The sequence below is a fragment of the Falco biarmicus genome, chromosome 11, assembly GCF_023638135.1.
Source record: "Falco biarmicus isolate bFalBia1 chromosome 11, bFalBia1.pri, whole genome shotgun sequence".
Lineage (NCBI taxonomy): Eukaryota > Metazoa > Chordata > Aves > Falconiformes > Falconidae > Falco > Falco biarmicus.
The window spans coordinates 24,584,608-24,610,461 of NC_079298.1; the positions used below are offsets into that span (position 1 = coordinate 24,584,608).

General features: G+C 35.5%; 1 long non-coding RNA gene across 1 annotated transcript in view; it reads left to right on the plus strand.

Moving 5' to 3' along the window:
* LOC130156698 (uncharacterized) overlaps nucleotides 1-17,654 on the plus strand; it is a 334,368-nt gene extending 316,714 nt beyond the window's left edge. Inside the window, exons 4-5 of the long non-coding RNA XR_008824566.1 lie at nucleotides 16,743-16,828; nucleotides 17,568-17,654. This is a non-coding gene — a long non-coding RNA (uncharacterized LOC130156698). The remainder of the gene's footprint in view (nucleotides 1-16,742; nucleotides 16,829-17,567) is intronic.
* Nucleotides 17,655-25,854: the final 8,200 nt, after the last annotated feature.

Here is a 25,854-nt window from a genome sequence, read left to right on the forward strand (position 1 = left end):
CAGTAAGGACACTGGGATCCATGCTGTTCTGGATAGTATTGCTGAGCAATTTTCAGTATAATTTTATTCATTATACTGTGAAATCAAGGAGAATTCTGTTTTTAGCTTCACTGGGAGGTAAACGTGGGAGGTAAACCACAGCCTGTGACCCTCTGCCTCAGCTATGGTAGAGATATCTGAATCCCAGTAATTCCTGCAGCTGCAGTTACACATAAATCATTTTTGTGGTGGTGTTTGTAGGTTATTGCATCTTTACTTGAAAGAGAGAGAAAGAGACATTTTAAAAATACTCCTAAGCTAACTAAAAATAATGCACCCACTAGCTTGGTTTTGAACCAGGAAAGCAAAGAATACTGATTATTATTGAATAACTGATAAAAACGAGAATTTAACACCCTCATCCACAACATTTTTAATGCTTAAGATTTAGCCTTAAATTTTAGGTTTCTTGTGAAGGTTTCCTGGATGTACACAGGCTGGAAAAATTAAATTCTCACATTTTTCTAACAGCTTCTCTATCAGTATGCAAAAGTTTTGGGACCTACTTATGCCTATGTCCTTCTCTTGTGAAATATTATATGACAACTGGGCTGCTCAGAATGTGATGCCCAGGTTAAGTTTAGTTAAACCAGCTAAACAGCAAAATATATATCTGTCACATTATGCTTTCCTTTAACTTGTATCATTTCTTTGTGTGGGATTAACATTGATTAATCTCCTATATAATGTTTCTTATTTATAGTAAGAAGTGATTTTTCTAAATGTATCTTAAAGGAATGCCTGGATGTTCTAGTCTAATTAAAAAAAAAATAAATAAAAATTTCTCCTAAACAGGAGACACTTCTATTGAAAGATCAAACTATTTTAACACTGTGACACCTTCTCTGAAAAATTCTGAATTTAGCATATTGTTCTCAGGATAACAGCACAGTTAAAAGCGTGCAGATTCTTATTATCTTGACTATCTATATTCAAAATGTTCAGAAGCCTGTCAAGAATTTGTGTCTCAGGGAGCATATTCTTGAAACTTTTGAATTTCGGTATGATTCACAATCTGTCATATATATCATAGGTTGGTAATATGGTAATATTTCTCTGACTGCTGTTTAGATGCTTCCATTAAATGCATTGATGTCTAATTTGCACTCTTGATAACATTGTTCACTCGTGATTTAGTGCTGCGAATTGTGGAGAATGATGATTTATGCAAGGAGAGCCCTGTGGGATTAAGTATGTCTTAATCAGAGCGTAGGCCTTGTGCTGGACCTCAGCACGTGAGTGGATGTCATATTGAATGAACATTATAATCACAAAAAAGAACCTTTCTCATCTTAGAAAGTCTTTAATCAAATCACTAACTCTTAATTTATTATGACTTCATCTATAAAAAAAATTACTAAGGCTCTGGAGGTAAGGGAACTTTTCCAGAATAAGACTTGGTGGGTGGACAAATATTTTATAACGTATTTATTGAAAAATCTTTTAGTTCAGAGAGCTGCAATAATTATAGCAGACATTTGGTGCTATGCAGTTCAGGAAAGTTGGTCTTTGAGGTTTTGTTGGTAGATACCAATTGTTCGATAATTTCTTCTGTAGTTTTTAAATTTAATTCTGTTTTTAGAAAAGAAATTCTATTATTCCTCTTAGAAGCATAAGACCATGTGTGACATTTTAAAGAGAAGTCATATCTGTGTGACCATGTGGGAAAGAACAGATGATCAGGAGGTGGTATGCCAAATATGAGAGAGGTAGCAGCAAGCTTTATATATGCCTGCTTGCAGCAGCAATTATCATGGGCAGATACATGATGCTCTTCCTTACTGCTTCCTTTGGACTATCTTATCTTCTAGAGTGCCTGTGCTTTAAACAAAGGCCTCTGCCAGTCTGTTTGCCTCTTGCTGTGCTGATTCAGGGCACCTACCAGCAGCTGATTGCTACTCATTAGGATGAATCATCATGGTAGTAACTGGCAGCCAGATAAAGGCTGGAAGCCTGAAAGGTGAAGCTGACCTTTTCTTGAAGTTCGCTTGATTTTTGCATAGCAAACTACATGTAAATAATGTAAGTCTTTAAAGAGGTATTACCCCTATAACCATTTTCGCCCCTGTGACTTTATTAGATCCGTAGTATCTTTGACCCTAGCCAGTGACCAGTCAGTGACCAGTCAGGGCAGTTCCTCACTATTAGCCCTTCAGTACATTGGAAGCCTGTAGGGAATGAGGTTGAGAAAATCGCAACTTCATTTCTCACTAGTTTAATGAGGTTAGTGATAGACTTTGAAAGAGATCACTTGATTGATTTCTTGGCAAGCAACCAGTGCAGAATTCCTTATTAGGATGTCTCTTTCAATCTCTCCTAAATTATGGTGATCAAGCAGCCAAAGCCTGTCCAGGATTGAAGAGAAAAGAAACCAACTTTTAAATTTGTTTAGGATGGAATAAAATGAGCCATTTAGAAAAGGGCTGGAATACATACTTGATTTATATCCAGCTACTGGTAGTTCTTATTCAGAAATTGTTTAGGCCCATGACTTTTGTTGCTGCATGTACAGTACAGCAAACTTAAATAAGGTTGTTTTGTTTTGTTGTTGTTTTTTGTTTGGATTGTCTTTTTTTTTTTATGTAAAAGAGGGTAGGGGGAAGGAATTTGGTAAAGTTACACAGGATGGGATAAAATAAGACTCAGGCAAAATCTTTGCTGGTAGTAGGTCTTTCTCTCTTTGTCCCCATTTTACATTAAAATAGATGTGATGAATAAAGTACATGTGGGCAATTTCAGTTATTTGCATTCTTCTGAATACTTCATATCTCACTATAGCACTGAAACTTAAGAGATGAAAATGCTATCCTTGGTGCAAGAAGTCATCTACTAGCCAGTTCAGAGCATATATCTGTGAAAATTGTGACATCTCAGCTATCTGAAAGTTTGCAATGTGCAAATATTACTCTAGCTATCATTGCTTCCTTGTGAGCAATTTGTTGAAGTCGCATGTGGTTGATTGTCTAGTTAGTTCAAAGGGAATGTTTCTCTGTGGGGATGCAAAACTGCTAACACCAGATTTATAATATGAATGCTCACAAAAATTTTGTAAACACTTTCTTCTGCATTTATCCATCGGGAGGAAGAGGGGATCCTAAGGTAAAGTAATTCTAAAAAAACTTTTGCCAATCATTTCTAATGTTCATTTAAAATTTATTGGACTGCTGTTCTTGCCCACAGGCTGAGTGGCTACCAAAATGTGGAAAGGTCATAGAAGAACTTGTTGCGGTGTAACTCTGTCTTATACACTTCCCTAAGGGTACCTACTTTCCTCATCTGGCCATTGTTAAAACCAAAATGCTAGGCTGAATAGATCTGTAGTTCTTACTGATATTGCCTACTAAAAGTAAACAGCAAATACCTGTTGGCTTCATTACAACTGCAGTTCCACATAATTCATGAATATTCATTAAAAGAACAAGACTTCACGGAAAGTAAACATAAAAAAGAGATCAACTTAATATAAAAATCAAAACACAGGTGTCATTTCAATGCCATCACCAACCAAATTTCCATAGAAACTATTTTACTGTATTTTGAAGGTATTTTTACTTTCTTTAAACAACTATATTCATTATTGCTTCCTTTTTGATTTAAAATTGTTATGTTTTCTAAAGGAAGATTCTTTAGGAGTTAGAAAGCATTTGGGGCTGAGGGAGAAGAATTGAAGATTGTGTATAGTGACCTTTTAGACTACTTTTCCACTACAAACAATTCCCAGTGAAGTAAAGACATTTAAGTAGGGTGCTTTATTTTTTTAATTTATTTTTTCTTGGTTGTTCTTTACATATAAAGAGTAGCAAAAAATATCAAAACAAGAATGTCATCGTGAATATCTCTAAAGAGGATAATAGAAAAAAGGCAGAGCTATCTTGTATTAAAAGAAATAGATTGCATGCTGTTTTTCAGGTCTTTCTAAACCTGTTATATCTCTAGCTAGTGATTCACTCAAAGGACAGCAGAATTTCTCAGTTGCTCTGTAAGCCCTCACAAGAAACCAGATGTCTGGGTCAGAGAGAAATGTTTTCTGACTTATGATTCATGGCTTACACTAACTGGCTGTTCAAAAACCATTGTTTAAATACCCACTAGGGGAACAAACATTACTGTATTAGGTAAACATACTTTATGGAAAGATGCAATTTTTTATATTTTTGAGCTTTATGTTGTTCTCTTCCTTGAGTTTCTCACTGTTCTTTTACGCCTATCAAAAATAATGATAAAATATGGCAGTTATGATTAGTATAAAATGGTCAGGCAAATGGTGTTTTTGCAAATACATAATATACTGTATTTTAAATTAGTCTTATAAAAAAGGTACACTAAAACACTACTTAAGTGTTTTCTGCTTTGTTTCCTTTATTTAACAACCAGGTTTCTCTTCTGTTCAAGGAGACCAGCCCTGCTGAACTACTGAAAGTGAACCTTTGTCAGACAGCTTTTTAGTTCTTTTAAGGCTTTTCTGGAGTCCTAATATGCTGTCTCTCTATATCTTGCTCTGTTTCCTTTGTTCTTTTCTAAAAATTGTAAATAGAAAATCAAGCTTATTTACCTGTGCATCCAGTATGTCCTGCAACCTGACTTAGTTTTTTCAGCATCTTAGGAGAATGATTTCTAATGCAAGCAAGAGTTATGTTTCTCAAGTAGCGTCACCTTTTGTCTGCTGAATGATACCCCATTGGAGATGTACGGTTCATTCCTGTTCTTGGAGATATTCTGAAATTATATAGCAACTTTGTAGGATCTTAATGTATGTGTTTGTGTGGATAGTTTGCTAATTTTTAAGCTAATACATTGTCTAAAGCATAGCATATACATTCACATAAGTTAAAGTGATGCAAGCACCATGTGATCAAAAACCATCTTAATGGATCCGTGTAGGCTGGGGTGACAAAGGAAGCCAGGTCATCATTAGCAGGCTTCCAGAAATATCCAGCTGTACTCCTTACAACTGTGTGGCTTCTTAGCAAAATTTTTAAAGAATAACTATCCCTACTATTTATTTTTTAATGAAGCACTGCCTTATTACTACAGCTAGACTCTTGTAGACACTGTACAAATACACATTATGTAAAAGTTCTAAACTGCAGATTTTTAGGGTTTTTTCCTCCCTAAATTTTATATTTTTACAGTAAAGCTTAAACATCTGTCAAAATTAATGACAAAGCTATACTTCTATTGAATTTGAAGCTCAGTATTTGGTCCATTTGATCCAAACCATGCCTAAGATTCTTCTTGCCATAATCCTTAGTGTCATTCTATTATTTTTAAATTCTGATTATGCATCCTGTTTGTATGATGCTACTTTGGTCAGGACAGATGGTAATAGGAAAATAAATTTTTTATAGTCTTTACATATTATTTTGTGAGAGTCTGAAATTACAAGAACTGTTGCTAACCTCATGTGAAGGGAAAAATATTCTGATATCATATTCTGTATATATTTGCTTGACAGAAGGATTTTATTCAAAATGCTACTTCTGGAAAGATGCATCCTCTCTCACTGCGTTGCACATATTGTCTGGTCTGTTAAGTTTGTGTAAGACAGGAAGGCCTATAGGAAAGTCAGTGCTTGACAGTCTTCATAGAATCATAAAATTGTTTAGGTTGGAAAAGACCTTTAAGATTGAGTCCAACTGTTAACCAAGCACTGCCAAGTGCACAAAACCATGTCCCTAAGTGTCATGTCTACATGTCTTAAATACCTCCAGGGTCCATGTTTCCCATACTCATTTGGTGCAGCTGTTTAAAGCCAACTACAACAACCTAGTGCAGTGTTACTTTTTTGGTAAAAGTGCCTCCTTTTATGCCATGATAAGATGACAGAAGGTCAATTGTTAAGTGATGCATTTTATAACTTCCGCATGTCATTGTTGTTCATTTCTGAAATGGTAATGCCCATTGACTGAACTGTTTCAAACCTTTTTATTCTGTGAAAAATACTGTACTTTTTTGTTAGTTTCATTTAAACTCAGAGGAGAAAAACAAACCAAGGAAATTCACATTTCATATGAGAATGGAAGCTGTCATTTTGTATCTGAGTCCTGTTTCATAACACCATGCTTGAATGTATTGCCCTGAAATGGTCCACCAGCAGCTGATCTCAACAGAGCTACTTCTGTTCCTATCAGAGATGTTTTTGTTTTACAAAATAGGCTCAAATTATTTTGACTGATGTTTCCAATCTGTCAATGCATAAGAAGCTGACATGGAGCATCAGCTGTAAGTAACCTCACTTTTAAAAAGATCAGCATCAACAAATCCCAACCCTGTCTCCTGCCCTTCATTACTCAGTAGCTTAGTGAAGAAGTACCAGATTAGGTGGTTGAGGGCTAAAGGGAACTTAACTGGGAGAAACATTATGCTGAGCTGTAGCAATTAAAACAGCATATTGGATTATTAGCAAGACTACAATCTTGCAGTAACATGAACTACTTGAACTGTTCACATTTGATTAACACTAATTCTACCACAAGAATATTAGCTGTATTAGCTGTGCATTTATACATCACTGCTTTTGTGCTCTATCTGGCATACTGAGTCAGGAGCTGTTGATTAGAGATTTTATAACTTGCAATCCTAGAAACAGTTTTCTGCAGGATGCCTTTCACTGACAAATTTTTAACTAAGGCTTCCATTGATATAGTTGTAATTGTAGTGTCAGATGTAAAAATGAACGTAATAACACCTTTGCTCAATATTATACTCTTAATTCCTTAAGGACTCTGGTCATGTCTTGTGCAAATCGACTCAAACCTATCTAGGACAGACATGAATTTGAGCCATGTATAGTAAAGAAAATGAGGCAAAATATTTTTCCCTAGGAAAGCCTCTTTTATCTGGTCTTTTTTTATGAATGGTAGATTACTGGAAATGTCATAATTACTTGTTATTGTTCCATTTCACAACCCACTTAACGGCACCTGATATTGCAGTAAATTGAAATTTTTGCTTAAGGTATGGTATTAGAACTGCTTATATATCCTGTTACATATGTTTATTGTTGTTTGACGTTTGATCCTATATTTTAATCCTTGTACAACCTCTTTCTGAAGTTTCAATATTTAGTGCAGTAACACAGGAATTAAAGTTAAGAGGCAGTACGTTTTTCAGTATGATGTTCCTCTCATATCAGTTTTGAATTTAGTAATAAATTTCAGACACATTATTCCACAGCCAAACTGGTTATCTTCACATCACCCAGAGTTTGTGAGTACAAATGAAACTGTCTGTCTACCCATCCAATTAGGTATGTATTGTCAACCTGGTAGTCTTGAAAGCAACTCATCAATACACTCCACAGAAGCAAAGCTACTATATTTCCGTTTCTTTTAACTGTATAATAGTGGAGGATTCTTTCACATCAAAGAGACTTTTAATTGCATGATTCCAGACAGTTCTGTCTGATTTTCATGGTATGTCACACACAGACCCACAACCCCCAAAAATTTAAAATTAAATTATTCAGCAGAACTTTATTTGCTTTTTCTTGGGAATTATTTTCAAAGTGAGAAATAATATTCACCAAAATACTGAAGACTGAGCCATATGCTTTTGTCAGCTTATACAGTGCAATGGAAAATAGAGGAATGCTACGTTCCTTGTTATTTGATTGCCTTTTCAACATGCAGGTTCTGTGCATGAGCTATCCTCTAAGCAAAACATGAATTTCTCAAGAATATGGCAGAATTCACAGTGTAGTCATTTAATAATGTACTTCAGAAAAGAAATGGCATATATATTGGATTGGTATTTTTTTTGTAATGCCAGTAAGAATAAAGGTCTACGGTTTGGTAACTGAAGGAAGCCTGTATAGACTATCCTTTACAAGAATTTCTGCATATTGCTAACACATTAATTTTAAACTAAAAATCCAGTCTTCTGCAGGTGTATAATTTGAGATTCCTCTTTCCTAGAAGGAGAGGAAGGAATAAGTAGCTTGACTCCTGGGCATAGAATTTAAAGAGAAGCTCAAGGCCACTTTTCTGAGAATTCAAGCTGTACAGAACAGCTGTTTTCTACTTGTTGCTTTTCCCCTCCTTTCTGTTGTTGCTTTCATTGCCCTGAAGGTATGTTTTAGCTAAACTTAGACAGATATTATGACACTACAAGTATTTTACTGAAAATCCTCAAATTATTAGTGCTGATAACAGAAAAAATGGAGGTTTTGTTGCTTAGAGGGCATAGCATGTGGTTCCAAAGAATCCGAGGGATCCATCTCAGATGTCATTTTCCCAGTAAGGCATCTTGTGCCCCACCTTCCCAAATTGCTAAAGGGCCATGCCTTGCCGCAGGTAATGTGGCTGCTACCTTAACAGCTAAAAGTATACCCATCTTTGAAGGGTTTAAAAGCCACACTGAAATGCTGCAGAGCTCTGTTGTGTTTTTGTTATCACAGATTAAAACCAGGGGAAAAAAGATAACTAGGAAAAAGAGAATTTCAAATGTTACAGAGCAAGAAAGCACAGCTCTCCTTTGGCATTGACACCATTTTGATAACAAGTGGCCTAGCATGCTTCAGAAAGCTGAGAGGGTCCATCAGCTCTGTTTTGTAGACGTGCTGGATGTACATTATAGCATGTAACGGCCTTTACTGCTAATAAGAGAAAATGTGCTGAATTGGTAGTTACGGTTGTAGCCTTATCTGAAGGTTGGGTGTGCTCAGGACTAGAAAGTTGGTTGAGATTTTTATATTAATTGTTTAGGTTTTGGGAATGTACGGCATTTCAGTAACAACTGAATTTGGTGTAAACTCAGCTCTATTCCTTCCCAGTTGTAAGCTTTAAGGACATAAACCTATTTTTATTCTGTTTTACTAATAAAAAAGGTGCTGATCCGTGGCTTATACCCCTTATCTCTATCCTAGTACACTTCAGTACAGAAGTAGCAAGTGGTTCCCTGGTAATAAACAGGTTACTTCATCTGACAATGTTTGGTGTTGTTTTGGAAGGGGGGTGGGGTTGGCTATTTTGTAGGGGTTTTTTTAACAACTCAAGAAATATGCAGGCTCAAAGATAAACTTTTTTTTACTAATCACTCCCATGATCCATTTGAAATTGAACTGTTCAAAGTGTTACTGCAATGGTACTTATCTACTTATCTACAACAAATCAGTGTGGGCATGTTTTGAAGCCAGCATTGTTTTTTCTTATCTATAGTAATCTTTGTTCACCCACCACCTGCTAATATGTGATAGGCTGGTGCTAAATGAATCTAAATATCTCCTCCTAGTAGTATAAAATAGACAATTCAATTTTGGTTTTGTCAGTCTCTTGCATAACCTCAACCATTTGTTCTACTATTTTGAAGTACTTATTTTTCTTTTTGACATTCAAGAACAAAAGATAGGTATTTCCACGCTTCGCTGCGCAGCTTTTAGGTTTATCTTCATAGTTTTGATGGGCAATTACTATATTTTATTGATCCATACTTCATGTCTGTCTTTAAGTATACAGCATATATGGAACTGGAATACTTTGTCCTCTAAAATAGAAAGTTCAATTTTAGAAGTTATTTTTCCAGTCCATTTACAGAAATGGGATTTTTTAATATAAGTATGTTCTATATATTTTTTACTGAAAATTAAACAGTGCATGCTACACTATTATTTTTATTCAGTAGAGAAATAAGTTCTCTAGAACTAGAGTTGTTAGATAGTATTTTTCTGGCTGACTGTGATGCAAGAAAAATAGAGTTAACCAGCCCATCTTGTAGTGGTGTTAACTTGTATTTTGATTCTGATCAAAACATCTAAATACTGGTATTGTTAACAACTTTCATACTCTAAAGAGCTAGTCATCCTGCCCTCTGTAAGGGGGTATATACTGCGTGTCCTGACTGTGAATGACTGTGCCAAAATCTAATTAGAGCACTGGCTGAGCAGCAGAACCGCTGGAATTTCTCTTTCAAGTGGGGAGGAGGACAGAGTTTCTGTTTTCATTTAGAAAACAGAATCAGACTTTTGAAGGGATTCCATTTCTTTAGTCCTTTTGCTGCAAGCCACATTTAAATGTTTTTCTTCATTTGATACTGTGTTACCACAGTTTTGTTCTATAAAAAGACCCTAATAAACATTTTAAATGACTGAGTGCAAAATCTACGCCTTTTAATTTTCTATATATTCACCTCTGCACATTCTTTTTTTTTTTGTTGTTGTTCTTGTTGAGAGTATTTACAAGAAGACATCATATAAGCACTTCTTGCTTCCTTTTCAAAATCTGAGCCTTAATGATTCTAATTTATTCACAACTGCAAGCCATAAAACAAAGACATTCCTGTGGTTTAAGCAGAAATCTATGATAGTGTAGGTTCCCTCTTCAGTAATCTCTTTTTGCACTGTTCTTCTGTAACAAGATAAGGCAAAGCAATATATACTCCTTTGTGTAAATCACCAGTTTTCTATTCTTGAATTAAATCACTCTCGTTTACCTTAAGCCAGAAAGAGAAGGAAATGAACTTATCTTTTGTAACATTAATTCTCAAATGTAACTGGATAAATAAATGAAACAAATGGAAGTAAAGATGGTGTGAGGTACTGTAACTATGTGATGTTTCCTAATTGCAGTTTTCGTTATGCTAATAGTAATTATTCATGTCAAATCACATGGTACATAGATAACTTCATCCTCACTATTAATATAGTGAGCTTTCTGTTTTGCAAATCATTCTGAACAATTAACAATACTTATTTTTGTTAAAATGAAATTTATAAAAATAAATAATTCTAATGTGCCTCTCTAGATAATTAATTCTTCTGAAACAATGTCACTAGGTACAAGAAGTGTGTATCTATTTTTATAAATAACCATTTTACAGTCATTATTAACTATAGTTAGTAGTCATTTTAACACTAAAAGGCACTCTAATTTGGTGGGAAAACACTTGCATTGTTATAACAGCACTGTGTGTCTGTCAAATGTAAAAAACTTTTCCTAATACAGTTCTGAATAGCATAGATATTTCTATTGTGCATCATGACAGCGATTTAAAGAAACACACTAGGATTGATGCTTCACCTTCTGAAATAACAAAGCCAATCAAATAATATATCATCTAGCAAGCTGATTGTCTCTGTGGCTAGTACAAATGCTAAAGGGCATCCCACCAAAGAATTTTTTTTTCCCCCCATAGATGTGTAAAAATTATAATGAGGGTTTTGTCAGAGGCTTATCTGGATGCCTCTGACATATATCTGGATGTTCTAAAAACAAATACACAATAAAACTCTTCATTATGAAATAATTTTCCCTGTATTTCTCAAAATATCCCTTCCATGATAAATAGTGTAAATGCGTGTACTTTGGTGAATGCTCTGGAAGAGTACAGACTATTAATTTATATGGGGAGGTTTGTGAAGAGTTGTGTCTGCACTTGTACTTTAAGAGCAGGAAGACCCATGCTGGCCAAGAGTATTCCAATTGGAAAGAGTTTCTTCCTCACCCCTAGTGTTCAGTAGTTAATCGCTAGGAATGCCAGCTAATAGTACAAACATCAGGGGACAGCAACAGAGAGGTCTGACTTTCTAAGCTGCTTAATATGGGGTTAATACTGTTGGTACTGAAGTTACTAGGGAAATATCCCGCAATTTTCTTTGGGGATAGAATTTATCTGGTTTTGAAAGCTTGGGGTAAATGCATCAAAATAGCAGGTGTCTTTCCAGGTCCTAATTGTGATACAGCTGTTAACAGAACTCTGCTTCACATGCAAACTCTTTGATGGGGGATCTATTTGCATTATTTATGTAGCTAAGGTAAGGGGGATCCTACAGGGTTGCCCGCAACTGTAGCTATCTGAAGACCAAAAGATTATTTAGTTCCATGGCTAAGTCTGGTTTGGGGGCCTTGGAATATTTTTTTTTTTTAAAGATTAGCTGAAGTTTTGCCAATGAGTTGCAGCTTTTCCCAGTCAGTACTGTGCAGAGTCATTACAGAATGCTACAGTGTGCTTGAATATGCAGTATATACAAACTCCTAGTGGGATGTGTAAATTATTGCTTAGAAAAATTTCAAGATGCAGGACAAATGGTAGAAAAAGAAAAGCTAAGGTCAGGGCAATTGGAAGAAAAGGATGCTGTGAAGACCCTAATGCTATTTTTCTACCACATCACCTATATTTCAGAAGCACTTCAAAGGTGTTGTAAATCCCATGAGGGAGCATGTGTACATTTGTATATGCAAGTGATGTACCTTACCACTATAACCCATTACTGTCAACATCCCTGTAAGGTAGAAAAAATGTGTTTAATTAAGGTAATTATCATCAGCCATTGCAGACCAGGTACCCCAGATGGTATATACCAGATGGTATAGCCCTAGTAATAGGTGTTTTTTAAATACCCAGTTCAGAAGCATGGGTGAAACAGCAGTGACAGTTCTAGAATCTCAGAATGCCCCTGAGCAAATACCCCCATACTGTGTGTATAAGTGCGTCTTGGTTTGAATCTTACCAGAGAACTTGTAAAAGCCAATTAATTTCCCTCATACTTCTTACAGAATGACATCTCTTATATGGTGAAGTAAGAGGGTATACAACTTCAAGCATATAACTAGCCCTATTGACTTCTGTATATTAACATTACACACAGGTTAAATTACCTCAGTAATTCAGGACTTTTGATTGTTTAACCACCTGGGAAACCTCAATATTTATCTTTTGCTAGACTAGGTGAAGTGATAGTGCTATGCACAGATGAAGTCAAGATAGTAATGTTCACAAAAAGCACTACTAAATCATTAGACTCTTTATATGTGATAGAAAGTGGTGAAACCAAACCTTAATTGTGCTTGGATGTTCTGATAAATGTTGACAAAACCAACTGTTTTTTCAGGTTGCTTAACTATAGTGCCATAGCTGTGGTTCTTTGTGCAAAACTGAAACAAATACTATATTCCATAAAAAGAAGAAAAAGCTGGAAAGGTACGGAATTCTTGAAAATATATTATTCCCCTTAGATTTAGGAAAACATACAGTTAATTCTCATTGCAACCAAATCACTATCACCATTCAAAAATTTGTAAGCGATGATGGAAGGACTGAGTATATAGATGTTTAACCACTTCTGCAACAGTTTTACATTAGAAGCTTTGAAGGGTAGGGGGAAAGCGAGTTGAAGAGATGTGGATGCTCATATCCAAACAAACTTTACTACTATGTTCTGGGGGATTTGCAGCCACATCAGTTTTATTGCATATCATTAAGTAGCGTTGCTGCAGAGGTGAGCAATTCATCTGAGCAGTCTTTGGGACTTGCTGAGCGTCAGCTTTCAAGATCTGAAATTCTCAACATGGAGCCCCTAGTAAAATAAGACCCTAGCTATGTAAAATCCTCAGTATGTGTTAATGTGACCTGTTTATTCATAATTTCTTCCCATTTCATTTGGAAGTGACAGTTCCTCTTCTTCCTTAAATTTTAATTTAATTATTTTATAATGTCAGCACTAAATGCATGCCCAGTCAACCCTAAAAGCATGACATAATACTAAACATTAAAAATTAAACTCCTTTTCTGCTTTGCCTTTTCTAATTCCTGCAGACACCAGAATTTCAAACTACATTAATTATGCTTACCCTAGTTGTAGCAGAGCTGCACATTTTTCTGATGTTACTAGAATTATCTCAATATTGAAGCTCCCTCACTTAAGCTTTCCCAGATAATTTAAGAAATATTGGTTTAGAATATCATGTTTTCCTTCTTTTTTTCCTCCTCCTTTTTTTCCTTCTCCTTCTTTAGGATTGATTAAGAATAATTTGGTTTGGTCGATATTAATTGACTCCCAAGAACATTTTCCCGCTGTGAAATGTGCAGTCTTTTTGCAATGTGAATCAGGTGATACTGTCTTAATGAATTCACATTCTATTTTTATTATTACAGAGTCCACAGTAAACTTTAGATGTATTTAGTGCAACTGTTAGTATAGTGGACTACATTCCACTGAGAAGAGTTTAATACAACATCTGTCTCTCTTATTTTGGCTACACAGTACTGCACACCATTCCATACTTCAGGAATCTCTGGAGTATAACATAAACTGAGTTTTAATGACTTGGAACCCACTGTTTCAATTGATATTTTGACAAGCTGCTAGCCTGCTGTAGCTTATGCAAGACTTGTTGGTTTTTGGTTTTTTTTTTTTTTTTTAATCCTTCACAGAGAGCAACTACATTGGCAGCAGATTTTACCTGCCAGTTTAACATATTTTCCAAAGTGAAGGTTCCAAGAGGAAAAAAGTGAGATGTGCAGAACTAAGAAAGTCTTGAGTACCTGACCAGAAAATAATGATCCAGTTTGTTTAGTGTATTATCATAGACATGAAGTGTTTCTTAATGTGAACTAGGATGTTAGAAAGCATGGTCAGCTGAAATAGGAGTATTTATAGCACGTTTCTACTGTCTTTGCTAGAGTATAGCCTCGCAAGACCACTAGATTTAATAAAGTCAGGCATCTTCATATCACTGATGACATGAACATTAAATGTACATTTCTAAGGACAGGTATTCTAGAGAATATTGCAGTCTGTATGCTATCACTAAAATATTTTTAATGGTGGTAAGCTTCAGGGTAAAATAGTGGCTACAGCAATTTCCTAAAAGAAGAGAACAACAGAGTTTAAGCTGTCCCATTAAAGTCTGTCTCAGTGTGTTAAGGCTGCTTTCAATTCCTCCTAGGTTTCCCTGGTTGTCTGGTAAGCATTTCTCTTCCCATGACACTTATTAATACTTTATGAGGACAAATGCGTGACATGCATCAGGAAGAACAATTGATTTTGTACCTGATGACATAAAGCATGTCCTATGCTTCAGTGAGTTACAAGGGACAGACAATGAGAAGTTGCTATGTCAGTACATCAAAGTAATGTTATGTAAACACAACATGCTTATGTTATGTAAACATCCTGTTTACATAAATCTAATCACAGATATGCCCATGTGAATTATATGAAATTACTCTGATATTACCCTGCTTTTACTGAGATCTGGATGTCATGACTTTTTCTATCAGTGCTTGAATAAGGATATGCTTCTCTGTTAGCGTAGTTTAGCTAAATGTTGCAATAGCAGAGGGTAAACTATTTTTAGTTAATGTGTTTTTTTAAAAAAAATCAGTTTCACTGCTCAGTAAAAACAGCACACAGGCTAGGTGAAATCAAGGAAAATGCAGGACTTCACTTTCCCTCTTTGCATTGCAGTTCTCCTTTCTGTTCTCTTTCTATTGTGACAAATTCTATGTGCCCAACAGCCACGAAGTGTATGCTGTGGGTATGAAATACTGATGTTTCGACTGAAAGGAGATTTTGTATACTGACCAGTAACGAATAGAAAAGCAGAACCTGACTGCTCACTTGGCTGGCATCTGCTGGTCAGTCTGCATGTAATGCCTTATGCCACATTAGCACAGAGCGGTTTTGGGAATGACAGAAACGTAGGTTTTATTTGTTGGAAAGTGTTGTAACCAGTGATTCCTGGGTGAACAGTGTGGGAAGAGTAGCTGGAGTAAACTGTCAGAGGAAATATTTGAAAATAAGCACTTCGTTACTGTGTTTTGGAAATTAACTACGTTTTGGGGTTTATTTTTAAAGAATTCAAGAGAAAGAAATGTGAACTTAAAGACTAATTGATAAGTTGGTCACTGCTTTCCTCAGATACCAGCAAAATTGGTGTTACTCTTGCTACTTCTATGGAACGTAGAAGTAGGCCCAGATTGCCATAAACAAATTATTCTGTGCTGCACTAAGGGATTGCTTGCTTAATGTTTCAGCTACAAGTAAAGCCAGAGGGAAATACAGTGCATACCGGAATTCTAAGTTCCATGTTCCTTCAGAAATACTGACAGGTTTTCAGGTTTCTTAAACATATTGGGTTTAATTTATTCCATCCATTCTGGAACATTTAAACCAGTGAAAAATTCTGCTTAAGAGATCTCACAGTCTTTTTAGCAGAGAAGATTCTGGGTTTGGGGCTACAGTCGTTGAATGTTTGTGTAATAGTTACAATGAACGCATTAAATAAGCATGGTTAAACCATTGTATACATTCAACTTTATACATTCAACTAGTCTATCAATTAAAATGGATTAATTATTTTAATTGCAGGCCATTTAGCATATTTGTCTTTTCTGGTAATTTGTTAGTCAGGTACCTTCTCTTTGACTGTATTTCATTCAATAAATTTCAATAAGAGTGGATTACTTCAGATATAAAAAGACACGTTCCTCCTCAGAGCACTTCTCTGTAGGAACTAAATGTTCGCTTCTATTCTGGAAAGCCTGTGACTGCCAAAACCATTCAGGGATTTGGATTTCTCACCTGATCAACCTAAGACTGACTGGGAAATGGAGCAGCATCTGCAGGTGCCTTTCACAGACTGTCTTTGGAAACGACTTAAAATTAGTCTTTCCATGCCTGGTGTTTTTGGACAAAATCAAGAGGCCAGAAATTATAAGCATAAAAGTTACAGTATGTTTTCTTTTTAAATTATGAAACTCAAGGCCAGATTTCTTATCAAATATATAGAAATGCTTATGTCTGGTTAACAAAACCATTGTTTTTTTAAAATCTAAACTTCCATATGCAAGCACTATGATTGTAAAATCTTTTGTCTAAACACTGTCAAATAAAATGGGAAGGTTACATCACATGTGATTCTGACATAATTTAAAAGCTGACATCATCAGAGTACTGGATAATACAATATCCATTTTCTGTCTAGTTGCTGGTCTGGACCCTTTCTTTAAGATGCCCATATGCAGATACACTCTGCTGCAAAGAGGAGGATTTGAGAGAAGCTAGACTGAGGTAACATAGATTTGTTTCATTTTCCTATGTGATACTACTTTATCAATGTGGTGAAAAAACCTTTCTGGATTTTGTCACTATTGTGACATTTTGTCATTAATGTTTTTTCAGAAGCAGCAGTATTAGCTGTATCTGTTTAGAAATACAGAAATTTGTGGGGGACTGTCAAAGTTTTCCTCTGGTTACACTGCTAGCTTTTTCATCAGACATTCTGATTATAGAACCTCTTCCAGAATTACTGCATGAAAGGTGGATCACATATTTTTACATGCTATTTCAAAGTAATCTCTGCAAGGTGTATGACTAGGCATAATCAATACAGAATTTCATTATAATGTTTCGATAGTTTAAAATTTAAAATGTGGTTTAACGTTACTCTTAATTGAGTATAACATTGAGCAGACATTATCATGCTTCAGTTATAGATTTTTTTTTTCCCCTTTGCACTGAGTCTACTGATCACATGCTTTTGACGTGAATCTGTTCAGTTTGTAGATTTGTTAGAAAACTTATTTTTATCTGTGGAGTTCTGTCAGATCTGTGAGCTGAACCAGCTCACCTTGTTGGCTGGATGATCATTAATTAGATCCAGTTGCAAGAAAATAGGTGAGCAAGGACATGGATAAATAAACTGAAATTCTTTGGGTTTTTTGGAAGCAAATTTCCGTTGTCCTAGATCAGTGAAAATATGAAACTGCTGTAAGGTTTTCTATTTTTATGTTTTTTTGGGGTTTTTTAGGTTACTGCACAGTCCAGGATGGCTACTCATGCTGAATGCTGATTTGTCATTATTCCTCTTTTAAAATCAAGAACATCAACTTGCAGGTAATCTTCCTATTTAATATAAACTGGGAAAACCCTTGTCTTTCTTTCTGAGGGGATTTTTTTGGTCACGCAGGCTCTAACAAAGAAGGCCAAGCGTTCTATAAGCAGTATTGCTAGTGTCTGACTTGTAATAGTGTGGGATGCAGTTCTGTAATTAATGTAAAAAATTTAACCTTCTGTTGCAGGCTCAATGTGTATGGGGCTATAATAGAAGCATTTATGTTTGTGTGTCTGAGCAAATCTTTCTATTCACCTGTTTTCAGGAATCTGGTAAGAAGCTGATGTGAAATTTTTAATACTGTTTATTATGAGAAATAGCTGAAACTTGAAATGTGAACAGAGTTCTGTTGTGACTTGTGATCTGTTCAGGAACCTGTAACAACAGTTTTAACACTTGCTGATGGTTCTGATCTAGGTGAGCTCACACAGGATGCTACTATTATTAGGATGAATAATGACTGTAGTGGAAAACATACGCCTCGAACTACTAATTGTAGTATATTGGAACTTACTGCATTACCCAAATGAACAGTGACTACATATTTCTTAGGATTTATAGAAGATCCAGTACTAATAGTAACAATTCTTGGGAAAATCAAGTATTTTTCCTTATGTTCTACAATGTTCATTAAAAAAAACCACTTTCAAATGCCTTGAAAATCCATTTTAATAGTAGGTGCTGTAACTGTTATATTGATGCTGTGAACCAGTGATGTCATGAAATAATCCTCCCATAAATCACTGTCAAATATCACGTGTAGGTTCTATTCTTTGCCTTAATCTGTAAACTCAAGATAATAAGTATGTCCCTTTTTATTGTACCTTACATTCCAGATACGTTTCAGGCAAGGTTGCTGTTGAAGAAATGCTTCTACTAGGTAACAAGGCAGCTGAAGCCTTTATTCGGGGGGGGGGGGGGGGGGGGGCGGGGCGGGGAGGAAGAGGAAATTTAGTTGCCTTTCTGGTTAATGTGACCTCTAAATTAACCCAGATCCAGCAAGTCTGTTGCTTTTTTCTTTATTCACACTTCAGGGGGTTCACCGCTCATTGCAGATAATTTTGGAGTATAATTCAGAAGGACTGAAAATTTGCAAGTTTTTCCTCTAGTTTTGATTGTAACCATAAAAGATACCAGACATTGCAAAATCTAAACGAACTTTTGTTTCATATGCTCTAAGACTGTAATTCTTTCCTGGTAGCCTTTATATGACCTTTTCCAAAATTTCAACCATTTTTTGTGGAAATAAGTTAACAAACGTGGTAAGCCTCCAGAGACATAGTGATTTTCCAGTCCAACTGAATCCTTCTTCACTAGGTTAACAAATGTCACTGCTGCTTCCCGGTGCAGAGGTTTACAGTACTGTATCACCTTCACCATGAAACCATGTAAGGGAGCAAAGATTTTCTGACCATACTCCATACGCTTTGAATTACTCTTGCAGTTCTGCGATAACTCAGCTTCCAAACACCAAGTTTTGTGGGAGACTTGTTATTCCATTTTGCTTCTCCTGGGAATCCAGACAATAAAATTACCTTCCTAATTAGACAGTTACAGAGTCATCCTAGCAATCTCCTTGGGCTCTACATTAGCCTAAACATGCTGATGAATCTAAAATGTACTCTGGTTTCTTTCCAAAGCTTTTGATTTTTCACTGACCTGGAAATTCCATGTGTGTGCTCAAATTTCTTGCAACTTTTCTTTGAAAAAAACCATAGGCATTTTCAGACTTTTTCTTATAGTGAACATGCACTATTAAAATTGCCCTTGTTGTCCTTTCTGGCTGATCCAAGCTTGTTTCTTCCTGGCTGATCCAAGCTTGTTTCTTCTACAGATTATCTGATTTTGTTGCAGCTGGGAAATGATGCATTAAACCTGCTCATTCAGTGAACATGCCAGAGAATTGCATTTCCTTGTCAGGTTGCATTGCTTCAGTTTGTGCAGCACATTTCCTTGCATCATTTTAACCCTTATCAAGTCAAGTCCATTATACTTCATGCAGCTCATATTCAGGAATTGATTCATTTCCTCTTTCCATCTGTAAAAGAAGTCCTCTGCCACACCACCGACTTTGGGGATAAGTAACTGTGCAGAATTTCTGCAGTGTCAAGAAGTGTTCTATTCATTCTCTGTAGAATCTGTAAAACTGCACAGTGGGTTTATATCTGCTCTATATGTATTAATCTCCATTCTATTACATAAAACTGCCATTGTTTTCCTAAAAGACAGTATGATGGTGGTGTTGGTTTGGGCACTTTAGTATTTGGGGGAAGGTTTTTTAGAGAGGCAGGATTGGTGATAATTGCACTTTGCAATCTGAGCCACTTACTGATGGGGTGGAGTTGTAGCTTCACTTTTTTATAGCTTTCATAGCATCAGAATTGTTTAGGTTGGAAAAGACCCTTGAGTCTAACCATTAACCCAGCACTGCCAAGTCCACCAAGACTTTGCAACACGTGTGCAACGTCTCTGCATTCCAACTACAATCTGATCTTCACAGCCAGCTCATAGCACCTGGCTTACACATGCTGTAAATGTGGGAGACCGCTCTTAAAGAGCTGAGTTCATATTAAGCAAAGTGGATTCTCACTGGTTTGAAATAAAATTTGATTTTTGTGAAGAAGCTACACTTTCTCATAGAGACCTAGAACGTCAAATTTATGCCTCAGATCAATTATTACATCTGTACTGCTAGCCACTGGAAGGCTATAGTTTCAAGGGAAATAGGGAAAGCATGAAAAAAAACAATGAACAAAATACTTTATAAGAAAAATAGAAATTATCACCCAGAATTGTTTTCCTTTAATTTTCCTGCTCTCTACAAGACTCTACTGACTGCCACAAGTCAAGTTAATTCTGGTTTCTCCATCTGTTAAAAGACAAATCAGCTTTTCTTCTGCAAACCAACTATATAACCAAGAACTAACTTTTTTGCGTTTAGTTGTTTTTTTCCCTCCCTTCTAGTCCAAAAAGCCTGAGATTCATTTTTCTTAACTAAGCAAGCAGAGGTCTGTGTCCCAAAGACCACATTCAGAGAAAGTCAGAGAATTATCTAAACAACCATTACACTTTTCTAAGCCGTTTGCTCTTTGTAGTAGTTTATGATGTTCTGATAATTATTGAACTAGAAGACATACACTCCTAGCTTAATGGAGAAGAAAGTCAGAGATTCTTGATTGAACAAATTAACAAAAGTGTGATAAAATTGTTGATACCTAGAACAAAGCATTTAATCATCAATGATACTGTCTTTTTGAGGGACTAATTCTGATTTTAAAATTCCAAAGCCCTCAACAGCAACTACTGGGTCTTCACCATACTGGTCATTTTCCTGTGTGCTAACACTAATCAGCAGTGCTCAGATTGGGACTGAAATTGCAGTTTGTTCAGCAAAAATAACAGAGCTGATTCAAAATTACTCAAAATGGGCTAATTAGAAAATTTCAGTAGGACTAAAGGAAACAGTTTAATTTAAGCATTTATTAAACCGTTGCTCTGATTATGGACAGGTTTAATCATAGGCTTACATGTGTTGAAAATCCAGGGCCTCGAAATCATATTATTCTTTAAAATATTAATGCTGTGTTTAGACAGCATTAATCTAAGAATGGTAACTTTCAAGAATGACAGATTCTCAGCCTTCTCTCCTAGTGATCTCAGACCGTCATTGCACTAAGCAAGTTAAAAAGAAAATAGTTACATTTAAATTCTTCCTGAAGCATTGTATGTTTTTTATATAACAATAATAACATAACTGGAAAATTGGATACGTTTCTTTCAAAGGGTTTGGGGAATATTTCTAAAGATAAATATATAGCAAGTCATCTGGAATAAGGCAAAATTTCCAAGGGATTCTTTATTCTCTCCCTTTTGCAACAGATGCTGTTTAATTTGCATCTTCCTTTTCTTCTAATAGATAAAGCTATTAATTGATTAGTATGTAACCTAGTATCATAGCACAGATCTTTTATAAGCATATCCCCTCAGCCAAAATAGCTTTCAGTTACATGGTATTATTTGCTATACATTCTGGAATAGTTAATTGAGCACAGACAAAAGAACAGGTAGAAGCAGCCATGTATAGCCTTCTTAATTGAAATATATGTATTAATTAGTTTTTTTACCATTTCCCCATTTAGTACCACATAATCACCTGTATAAGTTATTGCAGCATGAGAGAAGGCAATTTGTTCATTCATGTCTTAAACAGAAGGAGCTACTATGTTGCGTCAACTTTTGGGAGTCAAGAAAACCATGACCAGCAAGGGCATTTCAGGGCATGTTTGCAAGTGGTTATTCCCTCTTGCTAAAGTGAGAAAAAGGAGAAAACAGTCTGTATAGTGTGATAGGACATGACTATAGGTAGGAGCATAGACTAGGGCTCTTGGGTTCTAAATTTAGAGCAGTGACATTTCTGACTGACTTGTGCATGCTTTTTGTTGAGCTCTGGTACGATAGGGGTCCTGCAATGTATGTCAGCACTATTTTGCACATTCACTTTCCTTAGCACCAGCCCCAATTACTGCTGGGGCAGTGAAAGAAAATTCTGAGCAGTACAACAGTGAAAAAGAGACTACATTGAAAGACAGAACTTTGTTTACTTATATTTCAATAATGGTTTACACTGGAGTGCTTACTGCAACTTCCTAACTGTTTCTGGTATACATTGGACTCTGTAGTTTTGTATGCTTTTGTTACAGCAATTGAATCAACCTAGAAACAGTATGGCTCAGTCAGAGCTCTTTGCATGATCTATAAAGTTTGTGAATTAATGCAAGCACATCTATGAAGTTCTAGAGTTTTTATTCTGTTACTATTGTGAGCTAGTTCCTACTGATTTAGTAACAGCGAATACTTAGTATTCACTTACAGCATTACAAAGTGCTTTACAGAAGTTATTAATTTATACTTCATTAGTTGAATATTTTTAACACAGACTGAATGATGCTTTAGGCACAGCATGGTCCAAAATATTTTCAGTTTCCACAGCACAGTATTTGTACTAATGTAGTTAAGCATGAATGTAAACACCATGTTTTACTCAAGCTTGTTCCTCGCTACTGCAAGCATGCATTTGCCTAAGCACTCATTTTTGTTTTAAAAGAAGTCTGCAGGACTACTTATTAAATGAGGAATATGTTTTATCAATCAATATTACAAGCAGTGACATAAATACTGTGATCTAATGTAGCTCCAGCATAATTTTAATATCTGAGATGCAGAATTTAGCGGATAACTACATGATGTATGGGCTTCCCCCCCCTGTCCAGCTAGAATTGAGAGAATGGCCAATGGTGGATGAGATCTGTAGACCATCAGGTGCAGTATCCAGTTCCCAGGAGATGCCAACCACAGATGCTTCAGTAGAGCATTCAACATAATAATTAGGACAATCTTCTTATTTCCCTCTAATTCCTAATAAGTAGCAACTGTCTTTAGCCTCCAAGGAACCAAAGTTTAGATCCAGTTTTTACATCCACCCTAAATATTTCCTTTGTCCACACTACCATAACTGAACATTCCTGTCCTTCATACAGATACTAATCCTTTTGGAATATTTGAATAATCCTGTGCTTAATGGCAATGCTTCTTACCCAAAGTCTGTTTTGTGCTATTACCTTTGATCAGTCCACAATTAGCTTGGTTCAAGTTTTGAATGTTTTGTTCTTACCTTGTGAGACGAAGAGAACAGAAGTTTAATCTGCCTTCCTTGTTTATACTCCTTAGTGTCTCCTTTGTGATTTATCTTTTTCAGAATAAACAATCCCAGCATTTTTAGTATTCCATTCCTTTATTACTCATTAAGTTGTTGTTTTGGGTTTTTTGAGATCAAGTGACTAATAATGAGTAAGTTTAATAACAATCACATTGCCAATTTTTAGCCACCTATCTGAATTTGAAATGCTGGTTCCCTGAAAAGTCAGAGGGTTATATTGAATATGCAAATTAGACTCCTAGGATCCATTGTGCCAGTACAGGAGAAAATAATGATTTCTTTAATAGCATGTAAATATATTCCCAGATTACTCTTTATCCAATACCTTTTGATTGTTGGACTGCAGCATGTATTTTCCAAGTGACTTTATTTAGGCATCTGTGGTGAAGCCCAGTTAACTATAGGTTTTTTTAGGGAAGATAATAAATAACTTTCTCTTTTAACATATATTTGTTGTGAATGTGACAATTTTTTTATTGAAAAAGGAAATTGTCTTTTTGCTTAAACATTCCTGTTCAAATTGTACTGTAGGCAGTTTTACTACATAGAGCATGTTTACTAACGTTTTGAATGAGGATATTAAATTAAGTGCCCTTCTCTTGCAGTTTTAAGTAAGTGTTATTACAATTTATACAAAATCACATACCTCTTTGAATTACGGAAACCCCTTGATTTAAACAGCAAGGTCTCATATATCCTATTTATGCCAGCCACTGTCATAGTAAAAATATCCTGGATTTTTTTAATGTGCTTAGTTAATATACATTAATCATCCCTGTTAAGGAGCATAATTTCTTTTACACAAGAGATTCATTAAAATTTAAAAATTAATTGCCCATGACCCAGAACGGTACGGTGTCTCAGCTGGCATGATAAACACTATGGTTTGCAAATCATATTTTCTTTTTTTAACCTCTGTAACGTCAGTTGTTATGGATTAAAGCAGGCTAGCACTGCCGACTATCATATAGTGCAGTGCAACAGCAGAGGATTATCAGGAACATCATTAGTCCCCAGCAATCAAACACACAAACATATAAATTTACACCACTGTCTCTTAAAACAGTCAATTTGTTCCTGTTTTGCTAAGAGCAATTAACAGGAGGCAGGAGTTTTAATGGAATAAGCTGGTGATTCCCACAGGGACTATTCGTAATGAACATCACTGAGTAGCAACAGCTTCACAGTGTTTATGTTAAGACATGATTAATAACAAAGCTGTTAAGCTACACATTAGGTAAAAGACAGACCCAAATTAAGAGATATTCCTAATTAAGTAATCATATTCGTTGGTATATTTCCTGCCTAAGGATATTTTTGCGGAGGGAGTCAGTTTATTTGGGGTGGGGGTGGGGGGGGTGGGACTTACCTCTCAAATTTTTTCCCTCAGGATCAAAAGAATTCTGATCACTTGCAGTAATGTAATTTTCAACAGCATAATGGTCTACTGAAGTGTATTGAAACATTTAGAATTTTCAGTTAGGGTGTATAGTTATGACACTTACTTGGAGCTGTACAAATGAGCTCTTAAGGGAATTAATTAACTTTCTGTTAGGGTTAAACAGAACTGTTAAACATGCCAGTGGAAATTAAATTTTGGTAGCTTGTTATAAAATCTGCTGAAAGTTTAAGAATCAGAGTTTTAATTTCTGCATGACTATTGAATCAAATATACTCATTTGAAAAAAAAATAACTGATAATTATAGTTTTATCAAATACAGAAAGCCTGGTTTTAGTTTTGCCATTTATTCCATGTTTCTCTGAATTAAATAAAACCCTTGAGATGATAGCTTAGGATTTTTTACTGTTTAGACATCTAGTATGTTTAGACTTCAAAGAGTAATATGTAATGTAAATAATGTTATTTTGCACAAGTAAAAACAACTGCACTGGTAGCTGTTATGAAAATGAAGTTAAAAAAATATTCAGGACCTGTTTAGGTGAAATAATTATCCAAAACATGAGAAGCATATTTAAGGAACTTATGCCAGAAAGAGCTTTTTTTTTGTTTTTCAGAAGCACCCAAGTGATTTAGAAGCAAAATCACCTCTTGAAATCAATGATATTCATGCTTCTGAGGAATGTAAGTACTTAAGAAAATCTATGACATCATGAAATAAAAGCCTGGATTTTTAAAAATGCAATATCATTATTGTACAAGACTCTTGGTTGTTCTATAAATTGTGTCATGATATGATTTCATAATTATTGGTATCGCTGAACTCAGATTAGTATTTGACTTGGCTTGCTGTAAAATATTGATGCAGTTAAAATTGTCTTATGTTTCAGTAACCTCAGTCATGAATGTCAGCCTTTTGTTAAGGGTGTTTGCTGTTTTAGCAGATTACTTGCAATGCTGTTTGCAGCACACAGTGTCTAATCCAGTTTGCTTACTCCCTGTGACAAGTTTTGAAATTAGAAACAGTTGTACTTGTATCTCCAGACTGGGAAACTAAATCTGCTGTTTTGATTGCATTGTCTTAGTG